We start from the raw sequence: 17117 nt of genomic DNA, 5'->3' as shown, positions 1-17117 counted from the left end.
AAGCTAGTGATAACCATAATAATCAGTTAAGCATCTCCAGGAAATTGTTATTCCACAAAAACGGTTCAAAACATGCATAACTTTCAATGTCTTATCTACGTCGTTATTACTGTAGAAACATGCATGTAATATCGCCAGCTACGACAAAATCATTATAAATCAACCAAATATAATTTTCTAACACGAAATAAAACCCATTTCGTGACACAACTCCCTTATTTTTCAAAGCTCGGCCCCCGAGCGTCATTTAACAACATCAGACACTGTAGCACGTTAACAAAACGTATCCATGTGTATCAAACTATCCATTGTGTCTTTTCTCCACACACAAAAATGCATAAAGGAGTCCTAAAACAGCTAATGTTGAGGTTCAACAAAACACAACAGCTAAAGTCCAAAGTAAACTCTTAAACGATTCGACATGAAGAATAATGTCCAAGGTACATGGTGACATTGTATTAACAACATAACTCCAAAGAACACGATAGGGATACTGTTCAAGAAGACTCTTTTTTTTCTTGAGTTCCTCCGTCATTCTAACAGTTCTCCTTCCTTAGTGATGTAACGCTCCGTGGTACGAACAAAGCTAGGTGACATCTGGTGGAATCTGGAATGTGTCGGTTGACTTGTTCAGGGTCACCTTCTCTTCTGTTCCGCCGGTTCTCATTGTCTGAATTCTCTGGCAGGGGTTGTCAGTCTGCGTCTCAGCATTCCTACCGGTGCATTCTATCCAGTCACTGGTAGACGGCATCTCCGACACCACTTTCCTAGAAGCGTATCTAAAATCAAGTGGTGAAGGCAGTCTCTCATCATAGTCCAGGGGGGTGTTTCATCAATATTGTCGCGCGACAACTGTCAGCGCTGACAAATTTAGTCAGCGCTGACAAATTTTGTCAGCGCTGACAATTTAGTCAGCGCTGACAAAAATTGCATTTCACGAAACTCACGGAGCTCCTCTGACTATTGTCAGAGGATTTTTATTTTACAAATCGTCTTGAACGAGGTTCGCTGACTAATTAGGCCACGCCCACTCCCAAAGTCATGAAAAAAATGAAAAGTTTGTTTGATGTTTTCGCCGCGACGATTCGAAATGAAACGAAGAAATTAGTAGAAGTGAAGGTCACCGGAGAGGTGAATGAGGATTTTACCGTAAGTAAAACCATTCAAAATGTCGTTCATATTATATGTAAGGTGATTGAATTATTTGTGGTGCGTAATTATCAAATGAATTACAAGAAAAGAGAATCTTCTGGCAGGACCCCTGTCGATACGATCGACAAACTTGACAGTACATACCCGTGTTTCTGTGTCTGCAGAACCTCAGTCAGTATCTTACTGAGGTCCTGGGCACTCATTCAATGAACAAGGTTATAATATAACCTTGTTCTCAGTTATATCTCCATATGTGGCATAATAAGGGTGGCAATGTTTGGCTTATTTTCTCTTTTTCTTTGGGGCAAATGCTTGATTTTTTTTACACTGACAGTTTCCATTACACCTTTTATTCATATAACTTGGCTCTTATTTAAATTTGATTCTTTAAATCATTTTTTTCTTAATTAAAAATAGAGATTAAAAAATGTAAATTTTCTTGCCATATCACTTTCCACCAACAGAGGGCGTACCCAAAAATATGCCCAAAATTCAAGTTTTTGAGCGCTCTGGTGAATACAAAATTATTCCCAAGTTACTAATGAAAAATAAATTGCAACTGTATGGAAATTAGTAATTTGGGTCACAAAAGTGATATTTTAATGATTTTTTAAAGTGTGTGCCCTGTACAACATTGGCATACCATAGTCCTACCTGTAGGTTCCCCACAGGCAGGGTGGTAGCAGTGAACAAGTGGTCCTGGGGTGGTATTCTGAGATCCATTTTATCTCAGATAAAATAAAATATTTTATCTCCGTTAAAATCAGTGAGATAAAATACCCTTAAAATCTCTCCGAATTGGTATTCTGAGAACCATTTTATCTTCATTTTATCTCTGTAAGACACACCTATTTTAATTTTTTAATCAATATCCAATTAGAAACGCGCTTTCATAGCTCTCTCATATCAATCAACCAATTAAAATCCATTCCGCCAGGAGGTGTGGCAAAGGGGTGAGATTGCGTCAATTTATCGACTTCAAATACGCTTGCACTATACGCTTGCGCGTCTTTACAGAGATTTCTTTTTAACTAAAAGGACAATACTCTCATCTTTTTTCGAAGTCTATATCGCATCTTTTCAAGCATCATTTCAAAGACAATATTAGTCAAGAAAAGTCTTATGAAATACTCTCTGATTGTACAGGAACAACGTTAAGGTGTTGTTCTCAATAAATATATAACTTTTCGTCATTTTCATGTCACCATTTGGGGTTAATTCACCTAGAAATACTGGTGAAATCAACGTCGCAGAGATAAAATAGCCTCTAGGCTCTACCCTCTTTTAAATTTATTTTATTTTTTTCTTCAAAGTAACATGGGCGCAAGCACATAATCTGCGTTGCATGGCCAGTTACGCTATGGGTATGTGTAAGCAGGCATTGTTCTGTTGCGTATCATCTGTAGATACGCAAGATAAAATTTATACGCAAGATAAAATCTAAAATTTTATCTGAGAGAAAAAATCTCATCTCAGAATACCAATTTCATTTTAAGAGTTAAAATAAAATATTTTAAAGATAAAATGACCTCAGAATACCGCCCCAGACAATCGACAACGACCCATCGCGACCCTGTCCATACACGTTATTATGATCCACACAGGGCTGTAATTTTGCTAAGAGAATTCTTTATATTGTTTTACCTTTATGACATTCTATAAAAATCATAATTTTTCTTTTCCTTTCGTTTTGTATTAATTTTGTTGCTCGGTGTGGTCGGGGATATCCTCGATTACCAGCGTGTGCAATTAATTATTAATGTACACAAATCCAATGTGGCCATCCCAATTCTGTGTTACAGTCATTGGAATGGGACAGGAGCTAAATCACATATTGATAGTGTGAGTGATAAATTGGATATTCTCAACTTATTTAGCATATAGGCTTAGCGAACACAAGTCAAATGAACTGGAGGCACTCGACAGCAGGCAAGCAGCACTCACTTCAGTTATGTGGCAGATGTGCGTTCACACCCAATCAAAATCTAGATATTATAAGTTTTAAATGGTGCACCCGTGGCAGTGGACCAAAAGCTATGGTCTCTGTTTTGTTGGTTGTTCAGCTGAACTCCGTTGGCTTCACTCACCAAATACAGAGACCGAAGTTCTAGCGCGATCTGTACAGGGGACTCAATGGCCATATGTTTATGTACTTAACTCTAATTCTCCCGGGGGGGGGGGCCATAATGGCCCCCCCCTCAACAATTTTCGCGATATATCTGCTGCACGAAATTTTTTCACCTCGCAGCTCACTGACTTTTTACATTCAAGTCTCGCGCAAATTTTGAGACCAAAGTTGTGACGCCCGGGTACGCGGTTACGACATTACGCAACATTATGCAAGTGCATGTCAGACCCAAAATTGCTCATAAACGTGATTTCATGTACAAATCCAATGCAAATTGCGTATTTAGCCAAAATTCATAAATGTATCATTATTTCTACTTTTACTGATTAAACTTAATTAATTTTGCCTTGTTTATGATCAGAATTATGTCTGGAACAATTTCCATTGAAAAAACAATAAAAAACAAAAAGTAAAAAAAACAAAGAAATACATAAGAAATTCATAAAACAATAAAATACATAAGAAATTTATTTCCAAACCAAAGTTTTTTTGAATTACGATTGTTAAGAATGATGCAAAGAAAATTTTTACCAAAAATTAGCATTCTAGGAGCTTTATTTAGTGAATTAGAGCAAAAAGTATGATTTATGCATAAATTAGTATAATTAATTCATATAAAATAAAATCTCATTATTTTGGAAAATTTTACCATACAGCCTTGTAGATTACATCGCACACTACCAGCGTGCAAATTTTTGCGTCGCTCGCGCGATCGGCGGCCGAGATCTTAAGGGGGGCTATTATGCCCCCCCCCCCGGGAATGACAAGAATCAAAATACCCCGGGAGATTTAGGGTTAAGAACGGATAAAACGGGGAAGTGAATTTGCGCGACAGCCGAGGTAAGTCACTGTTTTTGTTCCTTTTAACTTCATTTTTCTCTGTTTTTGGGCAATTAATGCCAAGAGGGAATATAAATTTGCATTTTGGTCGCGTTAATTTTCAAAATTTTTATTCATTAAAGACAAGAATTGAAATGAAGAGCCCCGAAGGGGGAATTTGCATTGCAAGTCCCCTAATGGTGGCTGCACAATAGCGAGCCGTCTGTGTACGAGGAGAAATAAAAAAAAAATGTTAAAAAACTCCTCGAAACAGACAGCTGCCAGCTGTCTAGCTATCGTGCAGCCACCATTATGGGACTTACAATGCGAAATCTCCCCGTCGGGGCTCTTCAATTTTTCAATTTTATTTTTCATTTTTATCGTACCACATAAAGTTAGAGTCTAGATCTAGTCAAACCTAACCTTAAATAGCACGTAAAGGTACTTAAAGGTCCATTCATTAGAACAAAAATAAAGGGGAATATGCAATGGATCTCATCAAGCCCAAGTATTTTTTTGCCTTTGAATCTCATAATAAAGTACTATTGAACAAAGTCCAGTAAATTAAACCAGCAAGGTATCCATGTGCTATTGGGTTAGAAAAAACTTTTATTTTAATTCAAAAAAATATTAATGACAAAAATGTTTTATTATTTGTATGATTAATATGTTAATGACTGTCTTACTTATCATCATCATCATCATATCAGCCATGTTCAGCCCACTGCAGGGCGAAGGCCTCCTCAAGTTGGTGCCAAAGGTGCTTGTCTTGTGCTGACGCAATCCAATTTATACCAATGAATTTTGTGAGCTCGTCACTCCATCTCAATTTCTGTCTACCCCGATTTCGTGATCCTAGCCATGGTCTCCATTCTGTGATGCGTTTGGTCCACCTATTATCATGTGATCTTGCAAGGTGGCCAGCCCATCTCCATTTCATTGATTTAATTGCTTTGATTATGTCTATTACTTTAGTCTGGTTCCTAATCCATTGTATGGTTTTCCTATCGCGTTTTGATATCCCTAGCATTATACGTTCCATACTGTGTTGAGTGGTTTTTAATTTCTGTTCCATTTTCTTTGTTACAGACCAGGTTTCGGAACCATAGGTCATTGCCGGTATAACACATTGATTAAAGACTTTTCTTTTAAGGCAAATTGGCATATTGCTCTTCATAATGTCATTGAAATTCCCAAAAGCGATCCATCCAGCTCTTGTCCTCCTTTTAACTTCTTCCAGTTGTTCATGATCCATTCTGACATGTTGCCCAAGGTAGATATAATGATCTACTCTCTCGATTTCAGAATTATCCATTATGATTCTTTGCTCTGTAGCAAATTTGTTGAACATTACTTTTGTCTTTTTCATGTTGATCTTCAGCCCTACTTTGTTACTTTCAGTGTTGAGATCGTTAAGCATATTTTCTAGCTTGAGGCCATCATCAGTGATTAGAATGATATCATCGGCAAACCTTAGGTGATGGAGACACTCGCCATCAATGTTTAGCCCTGTACTTTCCCAGTCTATTTTACGTATTATTTCCTCCAGTGCAGCGTTGAACAGTTTGGGTGAAATAGTATCTCCCTGTCGCACTCCTCTGTTAATGGGGAATTCATCACTGTCTTTGTGCAGTTGAATGGTTGCAGTTGCTTGGCTATACATTTCCTGAATTAGTTTAATGTAGCTATGGTGCACACCTTGTACCTGTAAGGCTGTTATTACTGCCTGAAATTCTACACTATCAAAAGCTTGTGCAAAGTCTACAAATGCCACACACAAGGGTTGTCTGTATTCGCAAGTCTTCTCTAATAATTGGTTTAGTGTGTGGAGATGGTCTGTAGTAGAGAAACCACTTCTGAATCCGGCTTGTTCCCTCGGTTGATTAAAATCTAGAGTTCCAGTGATTCTGTTTGTTAGAACTTTTGTAAATAATTTGTAGGTGTTTGAAAGTAAGCTAATTGGCCTATAGTTTTTAATATCCTTTATGTCTCCTTTCTTGTGGATGAGGATTATGATTGCATTGTTCCAGCTGTCTGGTGTTTGTGTTTTTACTAAACAGAGTGTAAACAGCTTGGCCAGCTGTTCTAAGATGACATCGCCTCCATCTTTAAGGACATCCACCAGCACCTCATCGCTGCCTGGTGCTTTACCACGCTTCATTTCTTGTAAGGCTTTAGCAACCTCATCTACTCCTACTGGAGTTATGTCCTCATCTGCATCTAGAGCAATGATTGGTGCATCAACATGGACCTTGCTGGAGTACAAGTGTTGAAAGAAAATCTTCACATGATTAATTATCTGGTCTCTGTCATGAATAACACTTCCATCCTCCCCTTTAATAGCTATCAGTTGTGATTTCCCACTGGAGAGTTTACGTTTGGTTGCTTTATAGCTGCTATTATTTGTTATGGTCTCTTGGACTTTCTTTATGTTGAAGCTGCGAATTTCACTTTTCATACGTTTTCTTATTGTTTTACACAATTCTGTATACTCTATGCTATCCTTCTGTGTTGATACCTTCATCTGTCTCCTTTTTCCCATCAGATCGAGTGTCTCCTTTGTGATCTTGTCAGTTGTTTGATTTTCCCTTTTACCTGCTATCTCAAGAGCACAAGTTTGGACAGTGTGAGAAAATTTATTGTAGATATCATTTATATCTTCCTGGTTTACTTCATCCTGAAGCACTTGGAATCTGTTCCTTAGCTGTAGTTGAAACTCATCCTTACGTTGTTTAAGTTTGTCCACATTTAGGCTGGCATTCTTCTTCCTTATTAGTTTACTTCTTTCTAGCTTGAAATTGACATGCATTTTAGCTCTCACAAGCCTGTGGTCACTTCCAGTATTGAAACGATTTAGCACGGAAACGTCTGTAATGATGTCCGGTCTGTTTGTGAGAATAAAATCGATTTCGTTCCTGGTAGTGCCATTTGGGCTTTGCCAAGTCCATTTTCGATGTTCCTTTTTCTTGAAGAAAGAGTTCATTACCTTAAGACCTCTGCTTGAAGCAAATTCCAGTAGACGATCTCCCCTATCATTCCTAGTGCCTATTCCAAATTTACCTAGCATCATCTCACTATTATCTTCCCTTTTACCAACTTTAGCATTGAAATCTCCCATAACTATAGTAAAATTTGCTTTGTCTTCATCAAGTAGTTTAGCAATTTCCTCATAGACCATATCAACCTCTTCGTCCGCATGGCTAGAAGTTGGAAGGTATACTTGGATGATTTTCATGGTTTGTTTCTTGGAGATTTTTTAGGATAATCTGGGATACTCTGTCTGAAGTGCTCTTGTAGCTAATGACATTGGATGCTATGGTCTTGTGAATAAGGAAACCCACCCCTCCTATGCTACTTTCCTCCTTTCCCCTTGTGTACAGCAAATGACCACTTTTTAGTTGTTGTAGATGTTCCCCACGGCGTCTAACCTCACACAATCCGACTATGTCCCATGTGATGTTGCCTAGTTCTTTTTCCAGATCATATAGCCTATCCTCTCCTAAAAGGGAACGTACATTATATGTACAGATGGTCACATCCTTTAAGGAGCCTGTCCTAGCCCAGAGATTCTTAGCAAGATTATAATCAAGTGGAAATTATATGAATTAACAAGAATTAATTGTTGACCGATTGTTGGTCGATTCTAGAAATTTCAGGATAATAAAAAAAGAAAGAAAAATGATTGGTATATTTGAATCATTCCCCTTTATAAAATGTCAACAATATTCATTGAAAGTGCAATATTTTTCAATGATCACTGTGTCAATCTACATATTTCTTTGTTATATCAATGTAATATTAATGTTTTAATTTCAGACTGGAACTAGAGAGCTAGGCTCTGACTGGTCTACTACAGCAAGGAATGTGCCAGGGGCCAATCTGATGAACATGTGGCAGAAGATTTGGCAATGGGTGAAGAAACACTGAGATTGAAATGCAACCACAGGTAACATGTAGACTAGTAAAATGCTATAATGATGACAAAAAAATGAAGGATATTGTTTAGGTTGCAGAATGTTAAATCATTAAAACCCACATCAATGATAATGAAATCGCACTGTACCAGATTTTAAAGTCAGTTTGTAATGTAGACATTACATAGACATGAAAGACCATGACCATGCAAAAAAATCATCCAGATGGTCATTTTTGTACATGGTTTTGGAAAACAGTGCGGGAGCTGAAAAACATAAAAATTACCATTTGGTCATGATTTTTTGCATGGTCAGCTGAGCAGCTCGCTCACTTTAAAAACTCTACAGTTAACATGCGACCCCAGCCCCCCCTCCCGTTTCCGTAGCCCCTACTCACACCCCTCAATCCATTTTTCACTACTTGCTCATGTGTATGTACATACAAGCTACATTACGAGGAATAATTTCTCTAAGTTTCTCAGCCAGAGCATACCGGTATGTCATTTACTATTTTTATTTTTGATTAACATAATAAAAGCTTGAACCCTTTATTTACCCCCTTCTATATGAATTCTGGTAATCAAAAGATGTTTTATTTCCTGTTTTTAGACATGTACATATACATGTGAGAAGAAATACAAGATTGTGGCAAATATTTTAATTAGTTCAATACTATTTTTCCTTCAGGTGGAGGCTTCACCCAAACTTTTCAGATGGATGCGAGATACAAAGTTACCCAAGTATAAATGGTTGAAGGTTTTGGAGAGCCAGACAAGAAGGCAGGAAATGTGATGTCACTTGTAAGTTAAAACACTCTTAATTATGACTGCCTCACTTTGGCGAAGAAAGTAGTCACATTAAAAAAAAAATTAAATTACCAGTACTGTTCTCTTCTTTATTTGGTCTTCTACCAGTCAATATTTGAAAACAGTGACATCTATAAGTCTATAAGTGCTTAGATGCTTAAATGATTAATGGTGATATTTCTTGGACAGTTGTAAAACAGCCAATATCAATCAATGCTAGATGCTGTGACTTGCTTTCTATTGCCAAAGTAGTAAATGAATGTTCCATTGTTCTGCATTCCTATTAGACCCCCACACACCATCACCCTCTGCTTTGTCAGCTAGGAACACTGGAAAATTACCCCCAAAAGAACACAATTTTTTTATATGTCTTGTAGGCCTGTATAAATCAGATAAATTTAATGACTACAAAAGCAGTCATTAAACCTCACTAATTCAAATGATCTTGGTAGGGGGGGGGGGTGGCTCAGGATCTTGCCTGTTGATTGTGCACTCACTTCAGAAATCAGCAGGTTGGCTCTGAATCAAGAAATAAAAAACAAATGTGATAATTTTGGATTTTGACTCCCTTTATTTGGTAAACCAATGAGAAAAACTCAAGCCATTAAAATCAGTTGTGTATACATGTACATTTTAATTTTTTTCTTATGCATTTTTTTGTTTTCGTTGTTTAACCCTAAGAAGACGGGGGGGGGGCTCGACATTTTTCGCGATAAATCCGCTGCTCAAAGTTTTTTAATGTGTCGCTCGCTGACTTTTTACTTTCAAGACTCTCGCGCAACTTTTGAGACCAAAATTGTGACCCCCAGGTACGCGGTTCCAAAATTGCGCAACATTTCGTAAGTGCATGCAAACCCAAAATTGCTCAAAAACATGAATTTGTGTACAAATCCAATGCAAATAGTGTTTTTAGCCAAAATTCATAAAATGTATCATTATTTTTCCTTTTACTGCTTAAAATCATTTAATTTTATCTTGTCTATGGTAAAAATAAAGTCCCCGAAAATTTCCATTGAAAACACAATGAAAAGCAAAAAGTCATAAAACAAAGAAATACATAAGAAATTTAGAAAACAATAGAATACATAAGAAAATAAATGTGATGTGTACATTTTTGAAAAATAAATTTGATCAGATGCCTATCTAGAGTATGTGAAACAAAAATGAGCATTTTAGGGGCTTTATTTTATTAATTAGAGCAAACTTATGATTTTACGCATAAATTTTCATAATTAATGAGCAGTGAGATTTTTCGCAGAATTTGATATTATAGTTTTGTAAATTATGCCATGGGTAAGGCGCGTGCCAATTTTCATTGCAATTGCACGATCGATGGCCGAGATCATAAGGGGGGGGGGCTGAATCAGCCCCCCCCCTTTCCCAGTCTTCTTAGGCTTCTAAATATTTAGGGTTAATAAGGCTTTGGTGACAATATTTTAACCATTTAGAACTTGAAGTTACTATTTCAGACATAAAAATTATTTTTAAAAAAGTTTTAAAAAATGTAAGTTTTAACAACGATAATTAAATTAGGAATAAATGACTTTGGTATCAATAATCATGGAAATTAATATCTGTATTATAAACAAAATATCACAAGCTCTATAAATTAATTCCATTTCAGTTACTTCAATAAACATGAACAGCAGCAGGAGCAACAACACCATCAGCAGCCGAAACCTCAACTGCAATAAGAGATGCAGCAACCGCACCGACAACATCAAGAGCAACAGCAAAAATACCTACATGTATTACAGCAGAAATGCAACAATCACATTGGCAACATCAACAGCAGCAGGAGCTCCAACAACCATGCAGGGAACATCGGGCGCAACATAAATAACTTCATCAAGAGATGCAACAACCACAGTGGTAAACATCAACAGCAGTAGCGACAACGACAGTAGAAACAAAGCCAATGTCAAGGATTAAGCAATCATACAGGAAACAACACAAGCGGCAACATCAATAAATGCATCAGGGGATGCAACAGCCACACTTGTAAACAGCAGCAGTAGCAGCGATGACAAGAGCAACCACACAGGCAACACCTTGAGCAACATCAGTAGCAATGCACCAGCAATGAAACAATCACACCCACAACACCAAGAGCAGCAGCAAAAAGAACATAAATTCCAGCAACCATGATGACAACAGCAGCGGCAACACCAACAACACTAATGGATGTTGAAAAACTTGTACAAAAGTCAATGACACCACAGTTTTTTTAAGAATTTATTGGACATTATTGATTAAAAAATGCACAATGATTTATTCAGGTTGAAGAAAATTATGTGTGAAAAAATTGTGTACATTTGAAGATGTTTCCTGTGTATTGATTAATATTTATGAAAATATAGTTTTAAAGATGAAAATATGATTCTTGAAATGTCTACTTTTTATTTGTCATTGACTAAAGATAAATACATTTTCTTTGAATTTTCTTAATGAAATGAAAAAAAGGGAATTTATTCAAATGTTATATTAAAAATCAACTATAATTGATCGATTTTAGCTGCGAAGGCCCTCAAAAGGCTGATTAGTCGGTGAAAATTGGATTAGTCGGTGAAAAATGAGTTTTGTCGGTAGGTGAAGGCCACCGACAAAATTAGTCGGTGGTTTCCAGTAATTTGTCGGAGAAAATCACCGACTAATTTTCATGAAATGGAATTTAGTCGGTGATAGCAAAATTGTCGGTGAAAATGAAATTAGTCGGTGAAAATCACAATTAGTCGGAGAAAACCACCGACTAATTGTTTGATGAAACGCCCCCCTGGTTCAGGGGTAGAATTCCGACCATGCCATGGAGATACTTCTGGTCGGTCAGGATCAGAAGACTTTGGACAATCTGGAACGGATGATTTGGGCATGTCCCTTTGTGGTATCCTGGACCTCCGTCTTGGTGATCGGGAACGGGAGTGTCGAGCCAAACTACCACGTTCTGACCGATGTGGTGAGCGAGAGTCAGTGCGACATAGTGACCAATTAAGAGATCGACTCAGTCGCAGTTCCTTATCTTCCCGGTCCGGCGGCACAGGGTCTATTCGAACAAGACGGCACGTAGAATCTTCCTTCAGTTCTAAAGCATCCCAGTATTCTAGTAGACGTCTAGAAGCCATGGAACACGTGCATGCTTCATCTTGATTAGGCCTGTTGCCAAGTTTCTTGGCCGTGTAGATAGGACGTATGTCCTTGTCTTCTTCTTGCCAGTCAGCTTTCTCCTGTGAGCTCCGGTCAGTGATGGTTTCAACCAGTTGTACCTGTTCCTGAATGTTGTCAATTCTAGGCAGCGGATAGGCATCTTTAATCGTCTCTGCATTGAGTTGACGGTAGTCAAAGCACAATCTTTGGCTGCCATCTTTCTTTTTGACAAGTATGATGTTGGATGCCCATGGGCTGTTCACTGGCTCAATCAGGCCTTGAGCTAGTAGATTCTTTACTTGCTCGTCTATTTCTTTCCTCTGCGTCAGGGGATGTCTCCTCTGGGCTTGACGTATTGGTTTCGCAGTACCAGTATCTATGCCATGTTGGACAAAACTGGTCTGTCCAAGATCCGAAGGTCCTGTAGAGAAAACATCTGCATTCTCAACCAGCAGTTCTTTTATCAAATCATGGCATTGGGCTGGCACTTCGTCAGTACTGCGAACAAAGAGGTCCTTCAAATGTTCTGGTATGTCTTTGTTGGCATTTGTCTCAGTTGGCTCGGCAAGGTTACACATTTCCATGCTTACTTCTTCCAGCCCTGACAATGAAGCAATGGCAGTGCCTGCCTTTATGATCCTTTGTTCCTTGGTTGGGTTGAAAACCCGAACAGGTAGTACATCTTCGTCTGCCTTCACAACAGATCTGGCGACGATGAGTCCTTTCTTGATTAGTTCTGTTGGATTTACAGGTGGTTCTACTAATCCATCACCTAGTGACACTTCTCTGCCTGTAACTCTACCTGCTAATACCATCTCGTGTCCTGGAGGAATTGAATAATCTTCTCCCGCCACTATCCTCCTGCAGAATGATTCTCCATTACTATCTAGGCATGGAATTATGCCATAGTTGGTCCTCAATTCCATCTTTTGGCAGTCTAACACAGCATTGATTTTGACTAGGAAATCTAGCCCTAGAATGCCCTCATTCTTTAGACTAGCCACTGTAGCCATTGTAGTGACGACTATATCTCCAATCTGCACTTCCAACATTGACTTTCCTCTGATTCTCCATTGAGATCCATCTGCTTGTAGTACAACACTTGTCACTGGTAGTAATTCTGATCTTCTGATTTCCTCTATCTGGTCAAACACTTTTTCTCCGATGTGAGTGTTGGTAGCTCCAGTGTCGACCAGTAATTTTAATTCTTGTCCATTTACTTTGCCTTGAAGGTAAAGCCCTTTTCTCTTGGTATCTAGAGTCGCTCCGACTCTGGTTTGTTCCTCTTTCTTTTGTCCTCTTTTATTTTGTTCATCTAGAGTCACTCCGACTCTTGTTTGCTCCTCTTTTTCTTGTTCCTTTGTTCCTCTTTTTCTCTTGTCCATCTAGAGTCGCTTCGACTCTGATTTCTTCATCTGTTTCTTGTTCTCATTCCTTTCTTGTCTTGTCCATCTAGAGTCGTTCCGACTCTGATTTGTTCCTCTTTTCCTTTTATTTCGTTCATCATTTCCCTTTCGGGTACTTGTAAAGCTGCTGTTCTTCCTTTTATTTTCTTTGGATATGGGCAGTTGTTCCTCCAATGCCCCAATCCATTGCAGTTGAAACATCTTTGTTCCTCTTGTTCATCAATCCTTTATTTATTTGGTTCCTCTCTTTTTCTATGTGGCTCAAAGCCATCTTTTCTTGATTCCTGATATTTGGTCCTGATTTTTGTTTCCTTTTTCTTGTCTCTTTCATCCAAGGCATCTATGACAGCTTTTACTATCTTGTCGATAGTTGGATTTCTTGGTTGCTTTTCCTCCACTGCTGCAACCTCACACTCCTGCTCTTCCAGAGCTCGGCTGTACCTTATGGCCCGCTTCACTTCATTCCTCTGACCCTCCATTCTCAGAAAGGCCTCTGTGTTTAAAGCAGCTTCCACAGCATCATCCAATGTGCGAGGTTGAGCACGGAACAATCCCTCTCTTATTTCTGGTGTTACTATGGCATCTAGAAAATGCCCTCGGGCAAGCCGATCTTGCCCCTTTTTGTCGAATTCGGGATACGCCAATCCACACAGTTCCCGTGTTCTTTGTCCTAACTCCTGGAGGCTTTCCTTTGGTTGGCGACGACGTTGCCTCAACTCCGCCAGGTGTACCTCAGCTTTGCCTCCTAGGCCAAACCTGTTTCTGAGCCTGTATACCAACTCGTCGTATGTCAACACCACTCCAGGTTGTTGGGTCAACAACTTCACAGCAGGGCCCCTCAGACTTGCAGCAAGAAAGTGAACTGCTTCCCTTTTTGTCCATCCGTTTACTCCAGCACAGGCCTCAAAGTGATGCAAATAATCTTCGACAGGTGTGCGTCCATCAAATCTGTCCGGTACCAGATGTGGTCGTCTGCCAATCATAGCATCAAAATTTGCCATCCCCGCATCCTGAATATGTGGGGAAAACTGTGGGGGTGTAAATTGAACACCGGGTCTTGCAGTAGATGATCGTCTCATCTGCTCTCTGGGCGTTGAGCTGAATCCAGCCTGCTGTGCCCCTTCCATCTGTGAGTCATACCTTGGTCCTCTGTCCGCTTGTCCACTCACAGTTGGGGGAATATTCTGTCCACTTGATTCTGCACCGGGTGCTTGTCTTATGGACAATCTTAACTGCTCCATCATTTGGTCAATCTCTGTCATGCTCCTCTCTAAGTGCGCCATCATCTCTCCTGGCGTCGGTCGATACTGCTTATTTCCTTGTTGTGCCATTGTCACTGGATCCCACTTCTGACACCACTTGTGACGGAACCGCTGGGCGGGGCGGGTGGTGCGGTCCGCCGGCAGCTCGCTCTTGTCAGGATGCCTGCCGCCGGCGGGTGTGTCGCCACGTCGATTTCCAAACTCTTAGTCGTGGATCCGTTTGGCAGAGATATACTGCCGCAGTTGACACTTGCACACGCCTCGATCCTGTCAGTACCACCACCAGGCAACCTCCAGACGGCTACACTCTTTGTTATCAGCTCCAAAAGCTCACCCGACCATATGCATCTGATTCCTGTAGTTAAGCTCCTACGACCATATGCATCTGATTCCTGTAGTTAAGCTCTCTCGACCATAGGTATGGGTTTCTCTCCTACGACCATACCCATGGACTCTGTTAATTTCCTCCGTCGTCTGCTTACGACCAGCTACTACGTCTGTTCAGTACAGCAACCACGTCTGTTCCGTACTGCAACCACGTCTGAATTCCGTACTGCAGCCACGTCTGTTCAGTACGCGACCACGTCTGATACCGTACTGCAACAACGTCTGTTCAGCACTGCAACCACGTCTGTTCAGTACCACGACCACGTCTGAGTCCGTACTGCAACCACCGACATCTGTTCAGTACTGCAACCACGTCTGTTCAGTACCACGACCACGTCTGAGTCCGTACTGCAACCACTGACATCTGTTCAGTACTGCAACCACGTCTGTTCAGTACCACGACCACGTCTGAGTCCGTACTGCAACCAAGCACGTCTGATTCCGTACTGCAACCACGTCTGTTCAGTACCGCAACCTCGTCTGTTACCGTACTGCAACCAGTGACCTCTGTTCAGTACCGGAAACGACGTCTGGTTCTTCGACCATATGTATGGGTCCTTCTGCAGTCAGGCTCTCACGACCATACCCATTGGCTCTGCTCTACTTGTAGTTTTCCCCGTTGTCTGCTCCGGACCTCCGACCGTCTGCTTCCAGACCAGCAACCATCCGCTTCAGACCAACCCGTCTGCTCCGGACCACCAGCCGTCCGCCTCCAGACCAACCAGACTACCAAAAGAGCAAGTCCTGGTATAGTAATTCTAGGTTTCCCCGTGGAAAGACATGCGAACGATCATATAAATCATTTCGATCGCATCCACCAACTTTATTTATTGGATAGCGAATCCAAATCGATCTGCATACTTTACGTGCAATGCACCCCGTGGGCGCCGTATTTCAACAGATCATCGGCAAAGCCTCACGAGTGCGTGTATTTGAGTTTTGTCAGACGTGTATCAATCAGATATGATTATTTACGTCTGGGACCGACATTTAACGTCACCATCCGAAAGACGTGACCAAGGCTCGAACCTCGACCCTCTGCATGAAGTTGTAACTTCCCTACAGCTTGGATTACAGTCGCGCACCACAACGCCCAGTACACCAGCTTACTGTAATTATGCATTAATTATACAATATCTGTTATAGTTAACCTCTGTTACAATCTTAAAACAGCTATAACTTTGGTCTCCAAGACCGGATATGCATGAATGACATATCAAATTAAAGCTTTCATGTAGATCAAGCTAGTGATAACCATAATAATCAGTTAAGCATCTCCAGAAAATTGTTATTCCACAAATAAGGTTCAAAACATGCATAACTTTCAATGTTCTATCTACGTCGTTATTACTGTAGAAACATACATGTAATATCGCCAGCTACGACAAAATCATTATAAATCAACCAAATATAATTTTATAACACGAAATAAAACCCATTTCGTGACAATATATATACATATATATATATATATATATATATATATATATATATATATATATTGGATCGAACATTAAAAAAACACAATTATTTATCATGACGGGATATCAAAATGTGCACAAATGGTCGGAACATACTCAAATCTTGATTTATTATTTTTTTGTAAAGATCAAATTTTCCTATGATTGACTCTGGTCATGCTGGCAGGGTACAGGCCTACATGGTGAGATATGCGAAGTGATTCGGTGCCCTATTCCCATCACATATATCATTCAATCATGATTCATTAATACTGGTACCGGGTTTGTAAAAATCACTGAACCGGTCATACCGGCTTGCCGCGTAGAACTTCAAAGCAAAGCAGACTGTCGTAAATCCCATTGTTGCGCTGTAGAATTCATGAATACACTTTGCATCAATTAAAATAGTTACAGTTCCTTCTGACACCTTCCTGGTCAATCCGAGGGCCATAGTGCAATATCTAGCTGCCAATTCTCTTTAGGGAGGAAGTTCCGGCTATCATCGATCACACCCCGAATACAATTAAAGGAATCAGAGGTGTAAAAAAAGATGCACTTAATCAAAAGCTCGACACATGCATCGTGCTATAGGCCTATACTTTGAACTCATCAGCCGGGGTGAATGTCATGAGCGCTGCTCGC

Source organism: Lytechinus variegatus, chromosome 1 (genome assembly GCF_018143015.1).
Source record: "Lytechinus variegatus isolate NC3 chromosome 1, Lvar_3.0, whole genome shotgun sequence".
Taxonomy (NCBI): domain Eukaryota; kingdom Metazoa; phylum Echinodermata; class Echinoidea; order Temnopleuroida; family Toxopneustidae; genus Lytechinus; species Lytechinus variegatus.
The sequence above is the reverse complement of the archived record's forward strand: the minus strand, read 5'-3'. Positions refer to the sequence as shown.